This window comes from Hordeum vulgare, chromosome 7H, assembly GCF_904849725.1.
Source record: "Hordeum vulgare subsp. vulgare chromosome 7H, MorexV3_pseudomolecules_assembly, whole genome shotgun sequence".
NCBI classification, from domain to species: Eukaryota; Viridiplantae; Streptophyta; class Magnoliopsida; order Poales; family Poaceae; genus Hordeum; species Hordeum vulgare.
The window spans coordinates 577,434,060-577,459,588 of record NC_058524.1 but is presented as its reverse complement, the minus strand read 5'-3'; the positions used below and the strand labels follow the sequence as shown (position 1 = coordinate 577,459,588).

At 41.1% G+C, this 25,529-nt stretch overlaps 1 long non-coding RNA gene across 1 annotated transcript; it reads right to left on the bottom strand.

The window, feature by feature from the left end:
- Nucleotides 1–4,199: 4,199 nt before the first annotated feature.
- On the bottom strand, nucleotides 4,200–5,971 carry LOC123410048. Its single transcript, XR_006612962.1, has 2 exons — nucleotides 5,688–5,971; nucleotides 4,200–4,704 (listed from the first exon to the last, which is right to left on the bottom strand). It is a non-coding gene; the product is annotated as an uncharacterized LOC123410048 (long non-coding RNA).
- Nucleotides 5,972–25,529: the final 19,558 nt, after the last annotated feature.

Below are 25,529 nucleotides of genomic sequence, written 5' to 3'. Positions count from 1 at the left end.
ACCCAAGCCTAAATCTACCAAAGCCTCAGAGTGAGGAATATGAGAGACATGGGGACATTCATAGTTGAAAGTTCCGACCGTTGCAGCATGATGATGAGATGATCTGTATACTTCTCGCTGGTCGTTGGTTACCCCAAGTGGAAGGTTGAGATGTAGTCAGAAACAAGTTTTCCCTTACACGGAGCCTGTAAGGTTGATCGAACCAGGAGGATTCCTAGGATCAACAAGTAGGTGTCTCCCACCCTGGCGCTATTAGAAGACGTGGACCTGCACACACAATAAATAACTTTCCTCCCAACAAGTACAGAGAGGTCGTCAATCTCTACGACCTTGTAGTTTGCAAAGGATCAAAACACAAGCAGGAATAGTAATATAGATTGCGACGGAAAAGTAAATGAAAACGGTAAATGATGGAGGTCTAAGCAATGGTGGTGATATGGACCGGAGTCACATGATGTTCACTAGTGACGTCTCACTCCAAAAAGACGTTAAACAACTATGGTTGGGTAAACAAATTATAGTTGGGCAATTGACAAAATTATGAACGCACCGCAATGCTAATTATGCTACTTGAAAGTTAGAGGCTCAATAGTAATGGGTAGTACGCCAAGACAAGTAGAATGTTTATTCATCAGCATCTAGTTACTAATCATCCACCTTGAGATACCTATCCAGAACATCTCGCTGGTATTAAGTTGCGAGCCCCACCCAAAGTGTAAACTCAAAGCAACAGACAACTGCATTAACGAACTATGAGTAAGGTAAACAATCCTTGCAACCGCGGTCACAAGCACCGTTGTTTTATCCCTTTTGGCAACAACACACCCCCTAGTCTCATGTTTCTGTCACTCAAGCTAGACATCGAGGTGCATGAACTCACAATCATGCATAACGCTCCCTCTTGGAGTTACAATCTACTAATCGGGCAAAGCAATAAATAGCAATGGAGAACATGCATGAATCACTAAGGAACATCATATAAAAGGATAATCAAATATATAACCCATAACAATCTGAACATAATCTCATAATCCATCGGATCCCAATAAACCGAGCATAGCAATAGCAAGAGAATTACATAGATGCCTTGATCATGTAGGGCAGCTCACAAGGACTAACCATTGAACCACAAGATTGGAGAGAAGACATCACATAGCTACTGGTCATGGACTCATGGTCCAAGGAGGACTACTCACGTCACATTCAGGAAGTGTCCATGGCGATGGAGAAGCTCCCGGAGGTCAATCCTCCCTCCGGGAGGGTGCCGGGAAGAGGTCTTTTGACGCTCCCGATCTCGGATGCGCTGAAGCGGTGGACCGATGGAGAAATTCACGATTCTGGATATGATGGAAGGGTTTTCTCACGAAGGAGTAAATATAGGCCAAAGGAGGGCATCAGAGGAGGTGGGACCCACCTAGGCAGCCTGTTGGCGCGGCCAAGGGCCAGGCCGCGCTCGGAGGTCGCCTGAGCACGCCCTGGCCCCCCTCTGGCCCTTCTTCGGTGATTTGGAAGCTTCCGTTACGCTGATTTTTTATCTATTTTTCTCGAGATTTTTTGGACTTCGGAAAATTGAGTAAAATCCCCTGCAAAATAGACATCAGCAGAGAGAAACTGGCACTAGGTGCACTGAGTTAGTCGGTTAGTGCAAATATGTGTAAAAGGATACAAAAGTGTAGCAGAACATATAACAATGTCACCCAAAAGATCATGGAACAAGCATAAATTAAATATACGGTTAGGACGTATCACCGCGCCACGCGCCACTTGTCATAGATCTTATCCACCCAATGGTCATATTATTAAAAGGAATTTCTGTCAAATCATGTCAGGATTCTCCCAAGCTATAAATAGCCCCCCAACCACTAGCTGGTTGGCTGCTCCGAGAGAAACTGACACTTGTCATTTAGAGAAACCCAAATTCCTTAGAGCCTTTGAGAGAAAATCATCAAGTGAGGAAATACCCCAAACACCAAACCCAAACCAAAACCCAAGTGATTGAGCATCACCGAAGAAGTTATTCCTGTGTGGAACCGATGCTTGTTACCTTTGAGGACTATGGATCCTCCAAATGGTTAGGCGTCATGGTCTAGAGCATCCAGCATTCAATTCTGGATCGTCGGGTGACCGAGTTTGTGAGGGTTTGGAAGTCTGCCCTGAAGACTTACCATGAGTGTTGGGCAATGACTGTGTGTCCTTAGCTCAAGGAGAATACGGTAGGGACTGTGTGTCCTTTGGTTTCAATACCAAGCCGCTCCAAACTAGACGTACAACTGTCACAACAGTTGGAACTGGGTCATCAACAAATGTCTTCATCGAGCTACTGGTTCGATTTCTTTAACTCTCTCATTTCCTCAAATTGTATGTTGAAGACTTTCATCTGTACTATTTGAAGAATTTGACTGAAGACTTTCTCTGAATTTCCTCAACCCCAGTTTCTTCACCTAAGTTAATCTTCACGTGCTTATCCTATACTTGTGACCTGTGCAAACCGAATCTCTGATATCTCGTTGAGTACTTTACAGTAGACGTTTTGGCACTCGTGAGTTGATTCTATTCCGCTGCATTCAGTTCATAACTAAGGACTTTCCTCAACAAGAATTTCCTCAGTGATGACATTATAAAAATCGCCTATTCACCCCCCTTTAGTTGATATAATGCACTTTCATATTGCCCCTTGTGATGGCAACGTTTATTATGCAGTACGTCGCTTTTATTTCCTCACCATCTCAAGTTTGTACAAAGCTTATTTTCCCTTCCAATAAAAGATCATACATATTTAGGAGCAATGTTTATTGCTTTTTGCACCGATGACAACTTACTTGAAGGATCTTATTCAATCCATAGGTAGATATGGTGGACTCTCATGGCAAGAAACTAGTTTCAAGAATTTGGATGCACAAGTAGTATCTCTACTTAGTACGAAGTTTTGGCTAGAAAAATGTTCTAAACAAGCACCACATGTTAGAGGATCCATGACAATATAACTGCTATGTGAATATAAACAAACATAACCATTAATTTGTCTTCCTTGTCCAATGTCAACTACTTGATCAAGTTTGAAAATAATTAATGGGGCTCACAATCATAGAAGATGTCCAAGATAGTATATCTATATGTGAAACCTCTCTTCCTTCAGTGTTCTTTCATGAATCGTTTAAATGACCAATGTTATGTTTGCTAACTTCCAATAAATTTTACCGCTTATACTTCTAGTATGTGAAGTCACTATTCCCCATGGGATAAGCATATGAAGCATATATATAATTTCACATTTATGATATTCAATTCATTGAACGTTTTACTCTTAGGATATAAGTGAAGCACAAGAGTAAACATCAAACTACTCTCAAAAGATATAAGTGAAGGTCAATGAGTAGTCAAACAATTAAGTAGCTATATGAGGACTCTCTCTCACTAACGATTTTTAGATCTTGATATTTTCTTCAAACAGCAAACAAAACAAAAATAGCACTCCAAGAATAGCATATATCGTTTGAACGAATAAAAATTTAGGCTCAACATAGGCTAATTGATAGTTCACGAAGAGGGGTGGGATGCATAGCATCCCCAAGGTTAGATGCTTGATAATTCTTGGAATATTGTCTTAGGGTGCCTTGGACATCCCCAAGCTTGAGATTTTGTATCCCGTTCAATCCTCTCATGTCCCAGTTTCACCTATGTCTCAAAAACTTCATCCACACAAAACTTGAAAAGAAATCGTGAGATAGGTCAGTACACATAAGAATAAATCAACACTTCTTGTACTGCCAAGACAAGTTGCATAATAATTTACAAACATTATCTACTGTATACTATCATTTCCACAATCTATATCTACCAATATAAGGCATGAAAACTATAGAAGAAGTAGATAAATAAACAATACATTATGTAGAAATTTATTAAAAGAGTGTACTTCTTTATCTCCAAAAATTATGAAAATTTAGTACATGATAAATAATTTGTATGAAGCTTCTATGTAATTTTTTAGAAACTTTCCACGTTCGAGTGAAATTACATAATTCAAATACTACATCAACAGTTTCTGTTTTTATACAGCACAAATCACACATGCAATTCAAGCATTCTGAAGGCAATTGTTGGAACTTTTTATTGTAAAGCAAGATTATAAATAACATCAAGCAAATACTAACAAAATAAAATGACGCTCCAAGAAAAACTTATACTCCCTCCGTCCGAAAAAGAATGTCGTCAACGTAGTTTAATTGTAATTTTACAATAAAACCCTATCCTTTTAGATCTCATGCTAATCAATCCAGGTCTCTTCTTCCACCCCTGTCAACCGCAGGCACCGCGGGCCCTAGCCACCGTCTCCCCCGTCGCCCACGGGCCCAGCCAGCTAAGGGCTCAGCCGGCGACGAAGGCTCACCTGCGCTGCGGCTCCACGGCTAACGGGAGGCACCTCGTATTCGTCCTGCTCGCGTCCTCGGCACTTCCTCGCGCCCGCCGCGGCAACCCACTTCGATGTGGGAGTTGGACATGCGTCGTCCGCTTCGGCCGCCGGTGCGATGTCTTCCGCCACTCCAGCCTTTTCAGTTGTTGTCGTCTTCCTCCGCCTCTACTGCTTCTCAGCTTCTGCTAGTGGTAGTGCCGACCGTGATCTTCATACAGGCAGCCCCAATCTTCTTTTTTGTCCAAGAGACCCCGTCTCTGCTCCTGGTGAAAGTTACCAGTGTCCCCGGCCTGAAATTGTTGTCATATGGACAAATTGGTGTGAGATTGTGTAGCATCATTGTAACTCATATTGATGTGAATTAGAGCATCATCGCAGCATCATAGTATTTGTGAATCTTCTTTGTAGTGAAATTACTCTGTATCATGGCAGCATCCCCAAGTTTAAGAAATCCCAGAAACATTTAACTGTTTCTGTGAGTTTCAGTTAACTATTTTTCAGAAAAAAAACATAATTTACCAAGTTTAATCTAGATTTTTCTCTTCATGTTGTTGATGCATTCAAATTCTGTAAATTCAGATAATGTACCACATGGGGGAGGTTAAATGGAGATTTTCGATCTCCAATTTTGACAGTAAAATTCAGTGAATCTTTACAAACTGAAAATTGTGGACTTGGATCTGATCTCCAACTTTGACAGTAAATTTCAATACAAATTGAACGCAACATCGATTCTTAAGCAGTGTCATGAAGAATTTAGACAGGCAAACCATCCAGCTACAAACCCGCCAAGACAGCTTATGGAAAAATGACTTAAGATATTCAGTCAAAATTCATTTAAATTCGCTTAATATTATTTCCATCAAATGAATAGTGGAAATGACAAAAAGCTCAAGATCTGTTTAAGATTATTTCCATCAAATTTGTTTGAGATGTAATTTGACATAACAACCGACACTTTAAGTTACTCCTCTTCAGAATATTGTGAACATGGTGTAGTTTCGCAATTCACATCCTACTACTCCATAATTCAGATCCATTGTGCACTCTTCAGTCAACTTAAATTCAGAATCACAAGCACAAGCAAGTTCAGTCAAAATCTGTAGTCAAGCAACTTCAGTCAAAATCTTTCAGTTTTGACAGCAACAAATCTGAAAGATTTCAGTTTTCAACAATGACAGAGTGACAAACACTGCATCAAACCATAGTAGTTGACACAGTGACAAATCTAAAAGTTCTCAGTTCGAACATTATTGCTCAAGCATGTTCCTACCTGCTGGGGGAGCAGTAGTAGACGAAGGGCAGGCCCCGGGGGCACCATCTGAACCTGGGGCACCTCGAGGAGCAGCAGAGTGACCCCCTTCCGCGCCAGCTCCGTGGCCGGCTCCAGGTCAATCCGCGTCGCCGCCCCCTCTGCTCCCCATGGTCAGAGAGGCAGTCAACAATTGGTTCGTCAGATGCGAAGACACAACACGACCAAGCATTGGAAGCAATCCCGTCCCTCATGGCGTCGTTGGAGCAGGATCTCTGGGAAATCAAGGACCTTTTTTAGGGAGGTGGAAGTTGCGGGGGAGGCGAGCGGGAGATGCACGAGCAGGAGGGAGCGACGGAGGAGGCAACTGCGGAGGGGAGCTGCGCAAGGGAGCTGGCGGCATGGTGGAGCTGCGCGGCGTCGCCGATGCCGCGGGGGAGCGGTGCGGCGGAACGACGTGGTGGAGCCGCCGCGAGGGGAACGGTGTCGTAAGGGATGATGGACTGCGGGTTCGGTTGGAGTTTCTTCGAGGATTTTTCTGTAAAAAAGCCATGAGGACAATTTTTTCCAGACGGAGGGAGTATTATGTAATGAATAAAAATATAGCTCCAAGTAAGATATACCGATAGTATCGATGAGGAAAGAGGTGGTGCTTTCCGGGGCATCCCTAAGCTTAGAAGCTTGGGTCTTCCTTGAATATTACCTTGGGGTGCCTTGGGCATCCCCATTCTTAGGGTATTTCCACTCCTTATTCTCCTCATATCGGTATCTCACCCACAACTTGAAAACTTCAATCACACAAAACTTAACGGAACTTCGCGAGATGGGTTACTATAATAAAGATAGATCATTCACTTAGGTACTATCAAGACAAGATTCATAATTTTTACAACATGATACCTACTGTATTGTATTATTCCCATAATTTATATCACTCAATATAAGCTATATAGAAACACTAAAACAAGCAAACTATGCATGCAAAATAGAATCTGTCAAAAACCGAACAGTGTGTGAAGATCTGACTAAACACCATACTTACGTAACTCCAAAAATTCTGAAAAAATAGTAAAACGCATACAACTTGGATATAAAAACTTTTTAAAAATTTCATTGTTTTTTAACTTTCTAGTAAAATGACATAATTCATATACTGGAGGCAAAAGTTTCTATTTTTGCCCAGATTCAAACTAACAAGTTTCCACACTACCCCAAAGGCTTTACTTGGCACTTTATTGAAATAAAATACACAAAACATGATTAATAAAGTAGATTAATCGTGTTAACACACAAGAACATAATGTAAAAGTGGTGGGTTGTCTCCCAACAAGTGCTTTTCTTTAAAGCCTTTTTAGCTAGGCATGATGATTTCAATGATGCTCACGTAAAAATATTGAATTTGAACACAATGGGAGCATCATGAAGCATATGACAAGCACATTTAAGTCTAAAAATCTTACTATGCATAGGTATTTTGTGAGCAAACAATTTTTGGGAACAAGAATCAACTAACATAGGGAGCAAAAACACGCATATCTTCTAGATTTTCAACACATAGGGAGAAAACTTGATATTATTGCAATTCCTACAAGGATATGTTCCTCCCTAATAATTGAAAAATCCCAAAATTATAAATTTTGGAATGTTAATATAATTATTAGATTGATTGTTTGTTTGTTTGCTGAGTGACTGAAACTTGTGTGAAATTTGAAACTTTTTGAAACTTTTGAATGAGAGGGAATAAAATGACTTTCCCTTTCTCCGGTGAATTCAAATTCAAGCTTTTAAAAGAAAAGAGAGAAGATGACATGACTTCTTCAATTATAAAGAATTTGAACGGAGATATTTGCATTGAATTCTTTTGCATTTCCATTTCTTCCTCCTCGCACGAAAGGCCCGGGAAATACTCTCTTGCACGCAAGAGAGAGACCGGAGGAAAATGACCCTCCAAAGTGCGGGCAAATTTCTGAATTATTTGAGCCAAGAAACCCAAAGATTATTTGCAAAAAGAAATAAGGCAATTTAGTGAATTTCTGAAAAAACATTTTTTTAAGTTTTTATTTTTGCTTTGGAAAAATGTTATTCGGGTAGAGAATATTTTTCTAATTTTTTTGGTATATAATACCCTATATTAATATTTTGATTTATTACCTTTTTCGCTTTTACTTTCTGTTTCGGAAAAAGGTTTAAATTAGGGAAAAAAATTTCTTTACAAACCACCGCCGCCGAGCGCGTCTTAGCCTGGGCCGAAATCTCCTGCCCCGGGATCCCGAATCCCTTTAAAACCAGCCAACCGACCCCCTCTCCCCGCCCCTTCTCTCTCTGGCCGAAGGGCCCCACCTACCCGAGCCTAGCACCACGTCGGCCTCCCTTCTACCTCCTTCCAATTCCCAGCCCGAGACCGACTCCTCCCCAGGGAACTCGCGATTTCCTACCCCGAGTCCTCTCTCTCCCTTCCATAGCTCTCCCTCCCATGGCCTATATATAGAGCCCACCTCCGGCCGACCCCGTTCCCACCCTCGCCGCCACCCCGACCCGTCCCCTCACCTCCCGAGCCACCTCGCCGGTGCAGAAAAGCTGCTGCCCACCTTCGTCTACGCCTCCTGGAGCAGCGCCCAGCGCCCCCTCTTCGCTCCGCCCGACCCCTCCCCCGCCGGAGGACTGCCACGCCGCCTCCCCGACCCTCCACCACCCCGGAGCTCCCCCTCCCTCGCCGGCAGCCACGCCCTCGCCGGAGTACCAGCCTCCAGCACGGTAGTTCTTCTCTCCCCCTCTGTTGCTTTCTTTTTCTTGTTTTGTAGCCGTTGGATCTAAGAGGTATGGCCTAGATTAGATCCCTAGTTACCTCTTCCGTCTATATGAGAAAACCAGCGGTTTTTTACTTCCACTTATGATTTAACCAGCGAGTTTGCTTAGCTTAGGCCGTTTGCTCCAAACCATGAAACAAACGCCCTCCGCAGCCAATAGCAACCTGCCACGTGTACCCCTCTGTTAGTACTAGTTAGCTGCAGTTTTCTGTCTAAATTGCAAAAACAGAAAGTTTCAATCTTGTTTGGGCCACAACTTTTTATTCCGAAGTCCAATGACATTGATTCTTTTTCCAGTAGCTCACAAATTGCCTGTAGTTTTTAAAAACATATAATTTGCCTATGTTTGAAATTTTCAAATTTAAGTTAGATCAGATTTAGTTTAAACCTTGTTTTGCCTATTCCAGGAGTTGAAAAATAGCTTTTAATTTGATTCCTTTTGGTACTGATCACAAGTGATCTTATGTATCAGTGGTAAAAATTTCAGATTTGTTTGAGTATTTTAGCTTACATCTTAGTTCCTTGTTATTATTTTCTGTTAGACAAAAACTTTTTAGTGTTTGACGTAGTAGAAGATTCTCTAGTCTTATTTGAAGTTTCTTTCGGAATCCCTATTCGCTCTCTCTTTTGTTTTGATTGCTAGAATGATTGCTAGTATGAGTGCTTATGTGAATGATATGTTTGTTATATAGATTTCATCGGAGAGTGACGAGTAGTCTATCAAGTTATTTTTCTCGAGGAATTCTTCTTCGTCAACATCACAGGCAAGTCACTTTGATCATACTATCACCTATGTTTTATGCATCGTAGTTCTACCATCCTATGCCCAATTGCATGCTGAGTAGGTACTTGGAAATTCTAGTATCATGTGGTAGGCACACAACAACCCCGATACTTGGCCCCGGGACGACAAATTTCATATTTCTATGCTTGAGTAGACGGGATTTCGGTTGAGTGCATAACACGAGTGATGCGAGGTTGATTAAATAATCAAGACCGGTTAAGTCAAGATTTTCAAGACCTCGGACGCAATGCAACTCTGGGTGAAGGACGGTTGATCGGCTCCCTGGAGAACCCAGTGGATGACCCGGGATGCTGGAGAGGCCATGACATCCTGCGGAAAGCTTCACCCAGGCTCAAAGAGATGGATGGATATTTTCAAGACCCAAGGCTTACCTACACAGCCAAAACTCATTATGGGCTCTGGCTTGGTTGGACAACGCGGCCACTCTGGACAGGCGGTGCTAGCAGATGTAGAAGAACGGTAGGAATGGATGGGCACCGACAGGGATTCACAGGGATCCGTTGAAAGACCATGTTTTGATCATCCGGTCTTCAAACACCCTGAGTGCGAGGACATACTCGGAGGCGATCAAATCTTGTGGGGAACGCGTGCAAAACTCTGCAGAGTACTCAAACCTAATCGATTAGCCGTGTCCACGGTCATGGACAACTTGAGCCAAAGGAACTGAAGTTATCTGGATTTCTCAACACCATTATATATATTTGATGAGGGTAATTATTGACAACTCGGGTACGAGAACTGGTTGGCGGAACCATCTCGTTAACAACCAACAATGTAGTAACATTTTGCTTTTAGCCCTCTCTTGATGTAGGACAAAACTTGCTTTTCGCTAAAAACTTATAGCCCCACCTGCCATATATGCATATAGTATAGATGATTACTTTTCACCCCTCTCTTATGTGACTTGCCGGCATATTCAATATGCTGACCTACACGGCTGCAACGTCTTATGTTGCAGATATTTTTCTTCGACGAGTAAGAGTACGATTCAGGGTTACGGTCTACACTCAACTTGCCGTTGGTGTTTATTGGGACCCCACTCCCTTGACTGCTTCCGCTGAGATATTTAAGGTATATATCAGTTTTACGCTATTTACATGTGATTGCACTTTGATATATAAATTGATGTACTGTGTGTGCCAGCATACTGATCCAGGGATGGCACAGAAACACAAAGGCTTGACTCGTTTTGAGTCGGGTCGCTACAATAATAATTTTAGGTAGCATCATGAAGGAATTCAACAATATAACTATCACATAAAGCATTATCTTCATGATGCACAAACATAGAATTTTATTTACTCTCCTCATAACTAATTTTCTCCCCATTCATAGTAGTGGCAGTAAACTCAACAAAATAACTATCATGAGACAATTGACTGACATGACAAAACTGAATATTAAAATCATGATGACAAGTTTCGTGGTTATCATTACTCTTTATAGCATACATGCATCATTGTAATCATCATAAATAGGAGGCATGCCATCATCATAATAAATTTGCTCATTAAAATTGGGGGACTAACAAGATCATCCTCATTATGCATAGCATCCCCAAGCTTGGAATACACATCAATTGCAGCAAATATATTCTCAAATATTTCATTCAAATCAATCATAGCATCCCCAAGCTTGTGGGTTTGCATATCATTAGCATAATCATCAATAGCATGAATATCACCAATAGTGTAACAATTAATATCATCACAATTTTCCAAGTTGGTGCCAAAAACATTTTCAATATTATAAGGAGTATCATTATCTTCCCAATCATCCTCATCACAACGAGTAGTAGGCATACCAAAATAATCATCAAGTGTATCATCATCCACACTATCTTCTTATTCATTCTCAATGATTATAGGAACAACATTATTTGGGAGAGATACCTTTTACCTCTACTTTTCCTTCTTTTCTTCTTCTTCACCACCTTATGTGTGGGTCTAAGTGATTTTTTCGAGCTTATTAAAGAGATTGGTTTGATGGAAAGCTCTTCCTTGCAACCTGATTCATCACGAGAAACAATAGGGGGTATTGGGAGACCTTTACCCTTTCATTTGTGTTCCTTTTATCTTCTATTGGTTTCTCATTCTTTCTATAGTTGGCGATATAAGCATTCTCATTGAAATTCACTATGCAATACATATAGATTTCTTGTAGATTAGTTTCATTACCATTAGTGATAAGGAATATATCAAACCAATCATTTTTATGTGACAATTCTTCCTGCCCCCAAAATAAACAAAGTTCATTATAGAGTTCATGGGAGATCAAATTATCACAATATTTGGAAACGGTTCAATCATAAAAAACTTGCACAGGAACATAAGATGACCAACTCTATTGCAAAGTTCACACGTAATGGGATGAAGAGAGCATAATTCTGTGGCACTTTCATTTGTCACTTTAAACCACCAATTAGTTTGATCATGTTTATGCTTCTTGCAAAATCTATCGTCCTTATATGGCATGTCTTTGCAAATTTTATTCACTCCACCAAAAATAACATGCTTATAGGAAACCTTATATCATGACTAGTGCAATCATCATTAGCATCATGGATATTAAGAGAACTTGTACTAACAACATTGCAATCATGCTCATCACTCATGGAACTCACATGAGCAAAATTTTCCAAACCAACTTTTTCACGGAAGACTTTAAAATGATGAAACCATTTAGGCAACGTCGACTCCATTTTTTAAGTTTTATTTTATAAAACCAAACTAGTGAAAAACAACAAACTAAACGATTTAATTTCAATATCTAAAGATATACCTTCAAGCACTCACCTCCCCGGCAACAGTGCTAGAAAATAGCTCGATGTCTACTACACAACTTTATTCTTGTAGACTCATGTTGGGCCTCCAAGCGCAAAGTTTTATAGGACAATAGCAATTTTCCCTCAAGTGGATGACCTAAGGTTTATCAATCAGTGGGAGGTGTAGGATGACGATGGTCTCTCTCAAGCAACCCTGCAATCAAATACAAGAAATCTCTTGTGTCCCCAACACACCCAATACAATGGTAAATTGTATAGGTGCACTAGTTCGACAAAGAGATGGTAATACAAGTGCAATATGGATGGTAGATTGATACGTCTCCAACGTATATATAATTTGTGATGGTTTCATGCTATTATCTTGTCAAACTTTGGATGTTTTGTATGCTGTTTATATCTTTTTTGGGACTAACTTATAAACTCAGTGCCAAGTGTCAGTTCCTGTTTTTTCCGTGTTTTTGACCCTTTTCGGAGGAGGATTTGAAACGGAGTCCAAATGGAATAAAACTTCCGAAAAGAGTTTTTCGGAAACAGAAGAAGATCGAGAGACTTGAGAACCAAGGCAGGGGGTCACCACGGAACCCACAAGCCCCCTAGCCGCGGCCAGGGTAGGGGGGCGCGCCTCCCAAGCTTGTGGGCCCCCTGGGCCTCCTCTAACCTAGGTCTTTGGCCTATATATTCCCTCAAATCCCAGAAAAAATCAGGGGAGCCACGAAAACACTTTTTCGCCGCCGCAAACTTCCGTTTTCGCGAGATTTCATCTAGAGACCTTTCCGGTGCCCTGCCGAAGGGGGTTTCGGAGACGGAGGGCTTCTTCATCAACACCATTGCCTCTCCGATGATGCATGAGTAGTTCACCACAGACCTTCGGCTCCATAGCTAGTAGCTAGATGGCTTCTTCTCTCTCTTGGATCTTCAATACAAAGTTCTCCATGATCTTCATGGAGATCTATCTGATGTAACCTTCTTTTGCGGTGTGTTTGCCGAGATCTGATGAATTGTGGATTTATGATCAGATTATCTATGAATATTATTTGAGTCATCTCTGATTTCTTATATGCATGATTTCGTATCCTTGTAATTCTCTTCGAGTTGTGGGTTTTGTTTGGCCAACTAGATCTATAATTCTTGCAATGGGAGAAGTGCTTGGTTTTGGGTTCATACCGTGCGGTGACCTCTCCTAGTGACAGAAGGGGCAGCGAGGCACGCATCGTGTTGTTGCCATCAAGGGTAAAAAGATGGGGTTTTCATCATTGGTTTGAGTTTATCCCTCTAAATCATGTCATCTTGCTTAAGGCGTTACTCTGTTCGTCATGAACTCAATACACTAGATGCATGCTGGATAGCGGTCGATGTGTGGAGTAATAGTAGTAGATGCAGAAACTATCGGTCTACTTGTCTCGGACGTGATGCCTATATGTATGATCATTGCCTTAGATATCATCATGACTTTGCGCGGTTCTATCAATTGCTCGACAGTAATTTGTGCACTCACCGTATTATTTTCTATTTTGAGAGAAGCCTCTAGTGAACACTATGGCCCCGGGTCTACTTCACACCATATTTTCAGCCTTACACTTTTACTTTGCTGCACTTTCCGCTTTCAGATCTCACTTTGCAAACAATCTTGAAGGGATTGACAACCCCTTTATAGCATTGGGTGCAAGCTCTTTTGTGTTTGTGCAGGTACTCTGGACTTGATGTGATTCTCCTACTGGATTGATACCTTGGTTCTCAAACAGAGGGAAATACTTACTGCTCCTGTGCTGCATCACCCTTTCCTCTTCAAGGGAAAAACCAACGCAAGACAAGTCTCCATCAACGTGCCAATTTCTGGCGCTGTTGTTTGAGAAGTAGCATATATATATATAGGTTTTTGTAATCTAAGAAATATAAGAAGATCAAGGTAAGAAGTGGCAAACAACGAACAAAATGTTGTATTAATGCATGGAAATAAGGCCTAGGGTACATACTTTCACTACTGCAATCTCTCAACAATGGTAACATAGTTGGATCCCTCAACGTGCAACAAAGAATCACTCCTAAGTTCCTATCTAGTGGAGAACAATAAGATGAAATTGGTGTAGGTAGTAGAACCACCTCAAAGTTATTCTTCCTGATCAATCTATTCAAGGGTTCTTACTAAGATAACATCAAGCTATCCTTTCCGTTCAATCTATCAAAGAGTTCATACTAAGGTAACATCAAGCTATCCTTTCCATTCGATCTATCTAAGAGTTCGTACTAGAATAACACCAATGATACATATCAATTGACCCTAATGTCACCTAGATACTCCAATGTCACCTCAAGTATCCGTGGGTAAATTATGCGACATGCATCAAACAATTTCAGAGCTATCATATTCAATCCAACACAAAGAATGTGCAAGGAGCACCCCAATATTTCTATCAGAGAACATGGTATAAAAACGTGCAATCAACCCTATGCATAGATCCCCAAGGTCACCGGAAACCGCAAGTTGATGCCTCAACATATATCAAGTGAATTAATAGTATACCCCAATGTCACTACAGGTATCCCACACAAGACGTACAACAAGTGTTGTCATACCAATATGCTCAATCCAACATGACGAGATCTTAAAGGAAAAGACTCAATTCATCACAACTAGATGGTAAGGGAAATACATCATATGATCCAACTATTTTAACAAAGCCCGTGTTCTTGAGATCGTGCCATCTTAAGAAGACGAGAGAGAGAGGGAGAGAGAGATTGAACACATAGCTAATGGTATATACCCTAAGCCTCGAGGGTGAACTACTCCCTCCTCGTCATGTCCTCCGCCGGGATGATGAAGATGGCCACCGGTGATGGTTTTCCTTCTCTCGCAGGGTACCAGAAACGCTCTAGATTGGTTTTTCGACGATACAGAGAGTTGTGGCGGCGGAGTGGAAGTTTTCTCTTTACTTTTGGGGTTTCTGGGATTTATAGGATTTTTGAGCGTTGGAATCACGCGCAACGGAGCTACATGGGCCCCACAAGCCATCAGGGCGTGACTATGGCCCAGGACGCGCCCTGCTGGCTTGTGCCCCCGTGGCAGCCCTCCTCTGGTGGTTCTTCGCTCGAACGTTGCTCATATGTTCCAAAAAAAATCATAAAAAAGATTCGGGCGATTCCGAGAACTTTCATTTTCTGCACAAAAAACAACACCACGGTAATTCTCGTGAAAACAACGTCAGTCCGGGATAGTTCTAAATAAATCATATAAAGTGCATCAATACCATATAAAGTTATTTTAAACATAGACAAATATGGCATGGATACTTCATAAATTATATGTACGTTGGAGACGTATCACATGCAGAAAACAACTACTGACACTGGGCACTGCGTCAATAGGTTAGTGCTAGAAAATAAAATAAAATGGTAAATAAATACCCCAGAAGTATTCTATAATGATAATATATCATCATGGAACAGTCAAAAATTATAGATACGTTGGAGACGTATCAATATGCTAGTGAGAGTTTTTCATTATAGAACTTGGCTTGTATATTCCGATGATGGGCTTCCTCAAATGCACAATGTCTTCAGAGCAAGCAAGTCGGATTCACACCCACTTAGCTTGAGTTGATCTTGCATACACCTATAGTTCTAGTGTATCCGTTGCATGACAATCTCTACTCCTCGCATTGATATCGACTAATGCGCATCTCCATAGCCCGTTGATCCGACTAGTTGATGCGAGACTTTCTTGTCCATGATTACTCCTTTGAAACATACCACCGTATTCTATTCCACATATATGCTATGTCCTTGGTAACCACACATGTATTGAGTGAGGAATAAAAAACTGAAGCGCGTTAGGAAGTTCGATCCAATTGCGTGGCTTAACACCGTGGTGCTTGATATTTCTATTTATGTCGTGACGACGGAGCCATGCCATGATAATATGATAAAATAAATGGGGGTAAATATTGTTTAAGGATCATATATTTTGAAAATTTAAGATTATGTTACTTATATTCATGTATATTACTACGTTGATGTTTGTCAATTCTTCATTTCTCAATAATCATACGTGCAAAATTTTATATTTTGGGTAGCATGTGACATCAAAAATTCTGTTTTTATCATTTGCCTACTCAAGGACGAGTAGGAATTAAGCTTGGGGATGTTGATACGTCTCTAATGTCCCTATAATTTATGATTGTTTCATGTTATTATATTATCATTCTAGGATACTTTTTAAGCATTTACTTGATGATTTATAATATTTTGAGCACTAACCTATTAACCCAGTGCCAAGTGTCAGTTGCTCTTTTCTGCATGTTTCAGCCTATCAAGAATAATGTACAAACGAAGTCCAAATACCCCAAAAAAATTGATGAATTTTTCTGGACAAAATAAGGACCTCCAAGCTTTGGAAGGGGACGTGAGGCCACACGGGGTGGCACCAAGCTGACAGGGCGTGCCCAGGTGGGTGCCCGCGCGCTGATGGCTTGGGGCCACCTCCCTCGGCCTCTAGCCTTCATATATGTCCTATATATTCAAAAATATCCTAAAAACCCTAGGGATCCACATGAAACATTTTTTTCATCGTCACAAGTCTTCGTTCCGCCATGTGCCCATCTGGAGCCATGTACAGGTGCCCTACTAGAGGGGAGATCAATCACGGAGGGCCTCTACATCAACCTTGCTGCTCCCATGGTGATGTGTGCGAAGTTGACCTTAGACCTACTAGTCCATAGTTAGTACCTATATGGTTATCTCTCTCTCTATGTTCTTCAGTGCCAAGATCATCGCGGTTCGTGTGGTGATTTATCTTATGTAATCACTCTTGTACGGTGAATCTGTTGGGATCCGATGAATTGTGATTTCATTTTTAGATTATTCATGATATTATATTGAGTTCCTTGGTGGTATTTCAAATATATATATATATATATATATATATATATATATATATATATGCATGAGTATGACAGCTTCGTAATTCTCTCCTATCTATTCATTTGGTTTGGTGAACTAGATTAATTTATCTTCATTGGGAAAGGTGTGTTGTAGTGGGTTCAATCTTATGGTGCCCAATCCTAGTGACAGAAAGGGACATGAGACATATTGTCTTGCTGCCACTAAGGGTAAAACGATGGGATCCATTCATATTAATTGGATTTACTTTGTCTACATCATGTCATTATTCTCCAAGCATTATTCTGTTTTCACTTAATACTCTAGATGCATGATAGATAGCGGCTGATGGGTAGAGTAATAGTAGTAGATGTAGGCAGGAGTCACTCTACTTGCTTACGGACATGATGCCTATATGTAATGATCATTGCCATGAATAAATATTGCATAACTATGTGCTTTTATCTCAATTGCCCAACATTAATTTGTTTACCCATTGTATGCTTTCTACAAGACAGAAGCCTCTAGCAAAAACTATGGCCCCTGGTCTATTCACAAATATAAATACAAAAGCTCAAAATACCTTGCTAAAATTATTTACTTTTTATTTATTATCTATTTTACATTTATCTAACTATTCAACTACAGTACTTATTAGCTTACCAACAAGTATGTGGGTGCCTTTTTGCAGTCCATACTCGATTTCGCGAAGAGATGAAGACCTTAGAATTAAAGGATGGAGAAAAACAATTAATGCGAGCAGGGAACTACTTGGAAGAAACATGGTGCATGATACGTATCCAACGTATCTATACTTCTTGACCATTCCATGATATTATATTATCATTCTAGGATACTTCTTAAGCATTTACTTGCTAATTTGTATTATTACTGAGCACTAACATATTAACCCAATGCCAAGTACCACTTGTTGTTTTCTGCATGTTTTTAATTTATGGAATACTGTACTAGACAAAGTACAAATACCTAAAAACTTTTTGTTGATTTTTCTGGATAAAATAAGGACCTGGAAGCTTCGGAAGGAGACCGGAGGCCACACGGGGTGGCGCCAAGCCAACAGGGCACACCGCGGGGGGTGGTCATGCCTTGATGGCTTGGGGCCACCTCCCTCATCCTCTACCCTCCTCTCTATCATATAAATTCATGAATATCGTAAAAACCCTAAGGAGCCGCCCAAAACATTTTTTCCGCCGCCGCAAGTCTCTGTTCTGCCGCGTGCCCATGTGGATCCCTCTTTCGTTGCCCTATCAGAGGGGGGATCAATCATGGAGGGCCTCTACATCAACCTTGCTGCTCCCATGGTGATGTGTGAGTAGTTCACCATAGACCTACAGGTCCATAGTTAGTACCTAGATGGCTATCTCTCTCTATGTTCTTCATTGCCAAGATAGTCGTGATCCCCCCGGTGATCTATCTTATGTAGTCACTCTTATGCAGTGCATTTGTTGGGATCCGATGAATTGTCGGTTCATGTTCAGATTATTCATGAGATTATATTGAATTCCTTGTCGGGCTTTCATATATATGCATGACAATGATAGCTTCATAATTCTCCCCGATCTATTACTTTTGTTTGGCCAACTAGAATGATTTATCTTCGGCGAGAGGGGTGCGTTGTAGTGGGTTCAATCTTGCGTTTCTCAATCCCAATGATAGACAGGGACATCCACGTATTGTATTGCTTCCACTAAGGGTAAAACGATGGGATTCATACATATTAATTGTATTTAATTTGTCTACATCATGTCATTATCCTCCAAGCATTACTTTGTTTTCACTTAATACTCTATATGCATACTTGATAGCGGTCGGTGGGTGGAGTAATAGTAGTAGATGCTCACAGGAGTCAGTATACTTGCTTACAACGTGATGCCCATATGTAATGATCGTCGCCATGAATAAATTTCGCATAAGTATGCACTTTTGTATCAATTGCCCAACAATAATTTGTTTACCCACTGTATGCTTTCTATGAGAGAGAAGCATCTAGCGAAAACTATGGCCCCTGGGTCTATTCACAAATATTGATACAAAAACCCAAAATACCTTCCCGCCATTATTTATTATTTATTTATTTCTATTTTATATTTATCAAGCTATCCAACTACACTACTTATTGCTTGCGAGTAACGAGTTTAAGGGAATTGACAATTCTCTTGCCCGCATTGGGTGCAAGTGTGTGTTCTTTTGTGTGTAGGCGCTGAAGATGGGAAATTGCGTGGTCCTCATGTTGGTCAGATAACCTTGGTTATCATTGAGGGAAATATGTATCTATACCGTGTTGCATCATCCCGTCCTCTTTCGGGAAAAACCCAACACAGATCAGAAGTATCAGGAAGGATTTCTAGCGTCGTTGCCGTGGAGTATCACCAATTTCCTATCAAGTACCTTCTCACAAATTATCTTTCACTTGTTCTAATTTTTATTTTCTATTATATTTTTCTTCCTATAAAAATCAAAAATACATAAATATTTATCTTTGTTAGTTTACTTGTTTGCTTACTATACTTGCTAGTTTACTTGATTTGCTTGCTTGGTCACCATGTCTCAAGATAACACTTAGTTGTGTGACTTCTCGAATACTAATAACAATGATTTTATCAGCACTCCCATTCCACACACCACTAGTGCAGAGTTTTGTGATATTAATGCTGCATTGTTGAATTTTGTGATGAAAGAACAATGTTCCGGAAGTTGTAATGAGGGACAAACTGCGCATCTTAATACTTTTGTTGAATTGCGTGATATGCAAAAGAACAAGGATATGGATAATGATGTTGTAAAACTAAAATTATTACCTTTTTCACTATGATATAAATCAAAAGCTTGGTGTTCATATTTAACACGTAATAGTATTGGAACATGGGATAAATGTATAGATGCTTTCATTATCAAGTATTTCCCTCCTACTAATATCATCTCCCTTAGGAACCAAATTATGAATTTTAAGCAACATGATTAAGAAAATGTTGCACAAGCTTGAGAGAATATGAAATTTATGATTAAAAATTGCCCTAATCATGGTTTGAACTTATGGATGATTATACACAATTTCTATGTTGGACTAAACTTTCTGTCTAGAAATCTCCTAGATTCTGTCATAGGTGGTACCTCCATGGAGGTGACATTAGGAGAGCCTACCAAACTTCTGGGCAACATCATGACAAACTATTCTCAATGGCATACCGAAAGATCCCCAACTCGTAATAAGGTAACTTTTGTTGAAGAAGTCACTTATTTGAGTGAGAAAATGGATTCTCTTACGAATATGGTTGCTAACAAACATCCTCATGTTGATCCCAATGATATTCCATTCTCTAACTTGATTTAGCAAAATGATGATGCTATTGATGTGAACTTTATCTTGCGAAACAATTTCAACAACAATGTGTATATAGGAAATTTCAATGATGGACCGTATCCCGGTAATTCATCTAATAACTGTGGTAATTGTTATGGAAATTCTTCTAAAAGTAAGACTACGTTATCCTCTGATCTTGAGAGCACAATTGAAGAATTTATTAGTTCTCAAAAGATTTTTAATACTATGGTAGAAGAAAAGTTGCATAAAGTTGATGATATGGCTAGGAACATGGATATAATTGCTCTTGATGTGGAAACTCTTAAAAATAAAAAAAAATCCACCAAGGCATGATATCAACGATTCCATTAAATCTATTCAAATATCTATTAATGAAAGTAAGGAGAGGACTGTTAGGCTGAGAGCTAAGCGAGAATTCTTAGAAAAGGCTCTTCCACCTAGTTTTTACCGTAATCATGCTGAAGATTTTAAAATGCTTGGTACTTCTCCCACAGAATCTTTGGTTACTAATTCGAAAATAGATAATAAAGGGACTGGAGATTGCTATCCCACAGACAACAATGCCAGAAGTTGACACGTTGACAGAGGTTGGGCTTGCGTTGGTTCTTCCCTTGAAGAGGAAAGGGTGATGCAGCACAGGAGCAGTAAGTATTTCCCTCAGTTTGAGAACCAAGGTATCGATCCAGAACGAGGGTCTCGTCAAGTCCAGAGTACCTGCACAAACACAAACATGCTTGCACCCAATGCTTCAAAGGGGTTGTCAGTCCCTTCAAGATTGTTTGCAAAGTGAGATCTGAAGGCGGAAAGTGCAACGAAGTAAAAAGTGTAAGGCTGAAAATATGGTATGGAGTAGACCCTAGGGGCTATAGTATTCACTAGAGGCTTCTCTCAAAATAGCAAGTATTACGGTGGGTGAACAAATTACTGTCGAGCAATTGATAGAACCGCGCAAAGTCATGACGATATCTAAGGCAATGATCATGCATATACGCATCACGTCCGAGACAAGTAGACCGATACTTTCCGAATCTACTACTATTACTCCACACATCGACCGCTATCCAGCATGCATCTAGTGTATTGAGTTCATGAAGAACAAAGTAACGCTTTAAGCAAGATGACATGATGTAGAGGGATAATATAAAACCAACGATGAAAACCCCATCTTTTTACCCTTCATGGCAACAACACGATGCGTGCCTCGCTACCCCTTCTTTCACTCGATGAGGTCACCGCATGGTATGAACCCAAAACCAAGCACTTCTCCCATTGCAAGAATCATAGATCTAGTTGGCCAGACAAAACCCGCAACTCGAAGAGAATTACAAGGATATGAAATCATGCATAAGAGAGATGAGAAGAAACTCAAATAAGATTCATAGATAATCTGATCATAAATCCACAATTCATTGGATCTCGACAAACACACCGCAAACAAAGATTACATCGGATAGATCTCCATGAAGATCATGGAGAACTTTGTATTGACGATCCAAGAGAGAGAAGAAGCCATCTAGCTACTAGCTATGGACCCGTAGGTCTATGGTGAACTACTCACGCATCATCGGAGAGGTCATGGTGTTGATGAAGAAGCCCTCCGTGTCCAAATCCCCCCTCCGGCAGGGCACCAGGACATGCCCCAGATGGGATCTTGCGAAGACAGAAGCTTGCGGCGGCGGAAAAGCGATTGCGATGATCTCTTGATTTTTTTTGGAATTTATGGGATTATATAGGCGAAAGACCTAGGTCAGGGGACCTCCAGGGGGTCCACAAGCCTGGATGGCGCGGCCCCCTGGCCGCGGGGTGGGGGCTTGTGGGGCCCCTCGGGCTCCCCTGCCTTGGCTCCCAAGTTCCCCGATCTTCTTCCGTTCCAAAAAAAATCTTTTCGGGGATTTTCTTCCGTTTGGACTCCGTTTCAAAGTCTCCTCTGAAAGGGGTCAAAAACATGGAAAAAACAGGAAGTGGCACTTAGCACTGAGTTAATAAGTTAGTCCCAAAAAATATATGAAAGGCATGCAAAACATCGAAAGTTTGACAAGATAATAGCATGAAACCATCAAAAATTATAGATACGTTGGAGACGTATCAAGCATCCCCAAGCTTAACTCCTGCTCGTCCTTGAGTAGGGAAGTGATAAAGAATGAATTTTTGATGTGGAATGCTACCTAGCATAGTTGTCCTTTGCAACTTCTTTCACGTGACATGAATGTTCAGATCCGTAAGATTCAAAACAATAGTTTGCTATTGACATGAAAACAGTAATACTTCAAGCAAACTAGCAAAGTAATCATGAACTTTCAAAATAACATGGCCAAAGAAAGTTATCCCTACAAAATCATATAGTCTGGCTATGCTCCATCATCCTCACACAACTAATGTAAATCATGCACAACCCCGAAATTGGCCAAGTAATTGTTTTCGCACTCTTACTTTCTCAAACCTTTTATAACTATCACGCAATACATGAGCGTGAGCCATGGATATAGCACTATAGGTGGAATAGAGTGTGGTGGTGGTTGTGAGACAAAAAGGAGGAGATGGTCATATTGACTCGGCGTATCAAAAGGCTATGGAGATGCCCATTAATAGATATCAATATGAATGAGTAGGGATTGCCATACAAGAGATGCACTAGAGCTATAAGTATGTGAAAGCTCAAGAAGAAAACTAGTGGGTGTGGATCCAACTTTCTTGCTCACGAAGACCTAGGGCAATTTTGAGGAAGCCCATCATTGGAATATCCAAGCCAAGTGATATAATGAAGATTCCCGCTAGCAGATGGTAGTGACAAAGCAAGAAGCTCTCAATCATGAAGAACATGGTGCTAACATGAAGCACAAGTGTGGAAAAAGATAGTAGCATTGCCCTTCTCTCTTTTTCTCTCATTTATCTTTTTTTATTTGGGCTCCTAGGCCTCTTTTTTTTCTTTTCTTTTCTTTTCTCTTTTTTTTGGGCTCTTTGGCCTCTCTTTTTTATTTCCTCACATGGGACAATGCTCTAATAATGATGATCATCACACTTTTATTTACTCACACCTCAAAGATCACAATGATGATGACTCCATAGGAAATGTTTTTGGCAGTGTACCGGGATGTGCAACGATCTAGCATGGTGTATGACGTTGAAACATCTCGCTAGCTATCTTACGATCATGCAATGGCAATATGAGAGTGACGGCACAAGTCATGAGACGGAACGGTGGGAGTTGCATGGCAATATATCTCGGAATGGCTATGAAAATGCCATAGTAGGTAGGTATGGTGGCTGTTTTGAGGAAGGAATTTGGTGGGTTTGTGCACCGGCGAGAATTGTGCAGCACTAGAGAGGCTAGCAATGGTGGAAGGGGAAAGTGCATCTATACCATCGGCTCACCTTAGTCATGAAGAAATCACATACTTATTGCGAAAGTTTTTATTAGTAATTGAAACAAAGTGCTAAACGCATACTCCGAGGGGAAGGGTTGGTAGGTGTAAACCATCGCGCGATCCCGACCTCAACACAAAGGATGACAATCAATAGATCAATTATGCTCCGACTTCCTACCATAGCGGTTCACCATACGTGCATGCTACGGGAATCACTATCTTCAACACAAGTATCTCTAGATTCACAACACCCTATTAACATAACTCTCAATATTACTGAATCCACATCTCAAAACTAATTGAGAGGAATCAAAACTTCTCTTTCTACTCAATGCACATGAAGATGGAGGTTTTTGCATCCTCTTTGGGTACCTAGCACTTTTGGGATTACTTTCATAGCATAAGCCAACTACCAAGTCACGCACCGTCGTGGTCTAAAGATATAAGTGAAGCACTAGAGCAAAAGTATCTAGCTCAAAAGATATAAGTGAAGCACTATGAGCAAAAATATCTAGCTCAAAAGATATAAGTGAAATACTATGAGCATTCTAGCAAAATCACGATGAGTGCATGTATCTCTCTCAAAAAGGTGTGCAGCAAGGATGATTGTGACACAACAAAAATAAAAGACTCCTAATATACAAGACGCTCCAAGCAAAACACATATCATGTGGTGAATAAAAATATAGCTCCAAGTAATGTTACCGATGGATTGAAGACAAAAGTGTTAGGGAACGTCGCATGGGAAACAAAAATTTTCCTACGCGCATGAAGACCTATCATGGTGATGTCCATCTACAAGAGGGGATTTCAGATCTACGTACTCTTGTCGATCGCACAGCAGAAGCGTTAATAAACGCGGTTGATGTAGTGGAACGTCCTCACGTCCCTCGATCCACCCCGCGAACCGTCCCACGAACCATCCCGCGATCCGTCCCACGATCCGCTCCGATCTAGTGCTGAACGGACGGCACCTCCGCGTTCAGCACACGTACAGCTCGACGATGATCTCAGCCTTCTTGATCCAGCAAGAGAGACGGAGAGGTAGATGAGTTCTCCGGCAGCATGACAGTGCTCCGGAGGTTGGTGGTGATCTAATCTCAGCAGGGCTATGCCCGAGCTCCGTAGAAACGCGATCTAGAGGAAAAGTCATGGAGGTATGTGGTCGGGCTGCCGTGGCAAAGTTGTCTCAAATCAGCCCTAAAACCTCCGTATATATAGGTGGGAGGGGAGAGGCCTTGCCTTGCGGATCAAGGAGCCCCAAGGGGTTCGGCCGAAGGGGGGAGGACGAGTCCTCCTTCCAATCCTAGTCCAACTAGGATTGGAAGGTGGAGTCCTTCCCTTCCTTCCCACTTCCCCTTTTTTCACTTTGATTTCTTTTATTCCTGCGCAGGGGCCTCTTTGGGCTTGCCCACCAGCCCACTAAAGGCTGGTGTGGCACCCCTAAGGCCTATGGGCCTCCCCGGGGTGGGCTGCCCCCCCGGTGAACATCCGAAACCCATTCGTCATTCCCGGTACATTCCCGGTTACTCCGAAAACCTTCGGTAATCAAATGAGGTCATACTATATATCAATATTCGTCTCCGGACCATTCTGGAAACCCTCGTGACGTCCGTGATCTCATCCGGGACTCCGAACAACATTCGGTAACCAACAATATAACTCAAATACGCATAAAACAACGTCGAACCTTAAGTGTGCAGACCCTGCGGGTTCGAGAACTACGTAGACATGACCCGAGGGACTCCTCGGTCAATATCCAATAACGGGACCTGGATGCCCATATTGGATCCTACATATTCTATGAAGATCTTATCGTTTGAACCTCAGTGCCAAGGATTCTTATAATCCCGTATGTCATTCCCTTTGTCCTTCGGTATGTT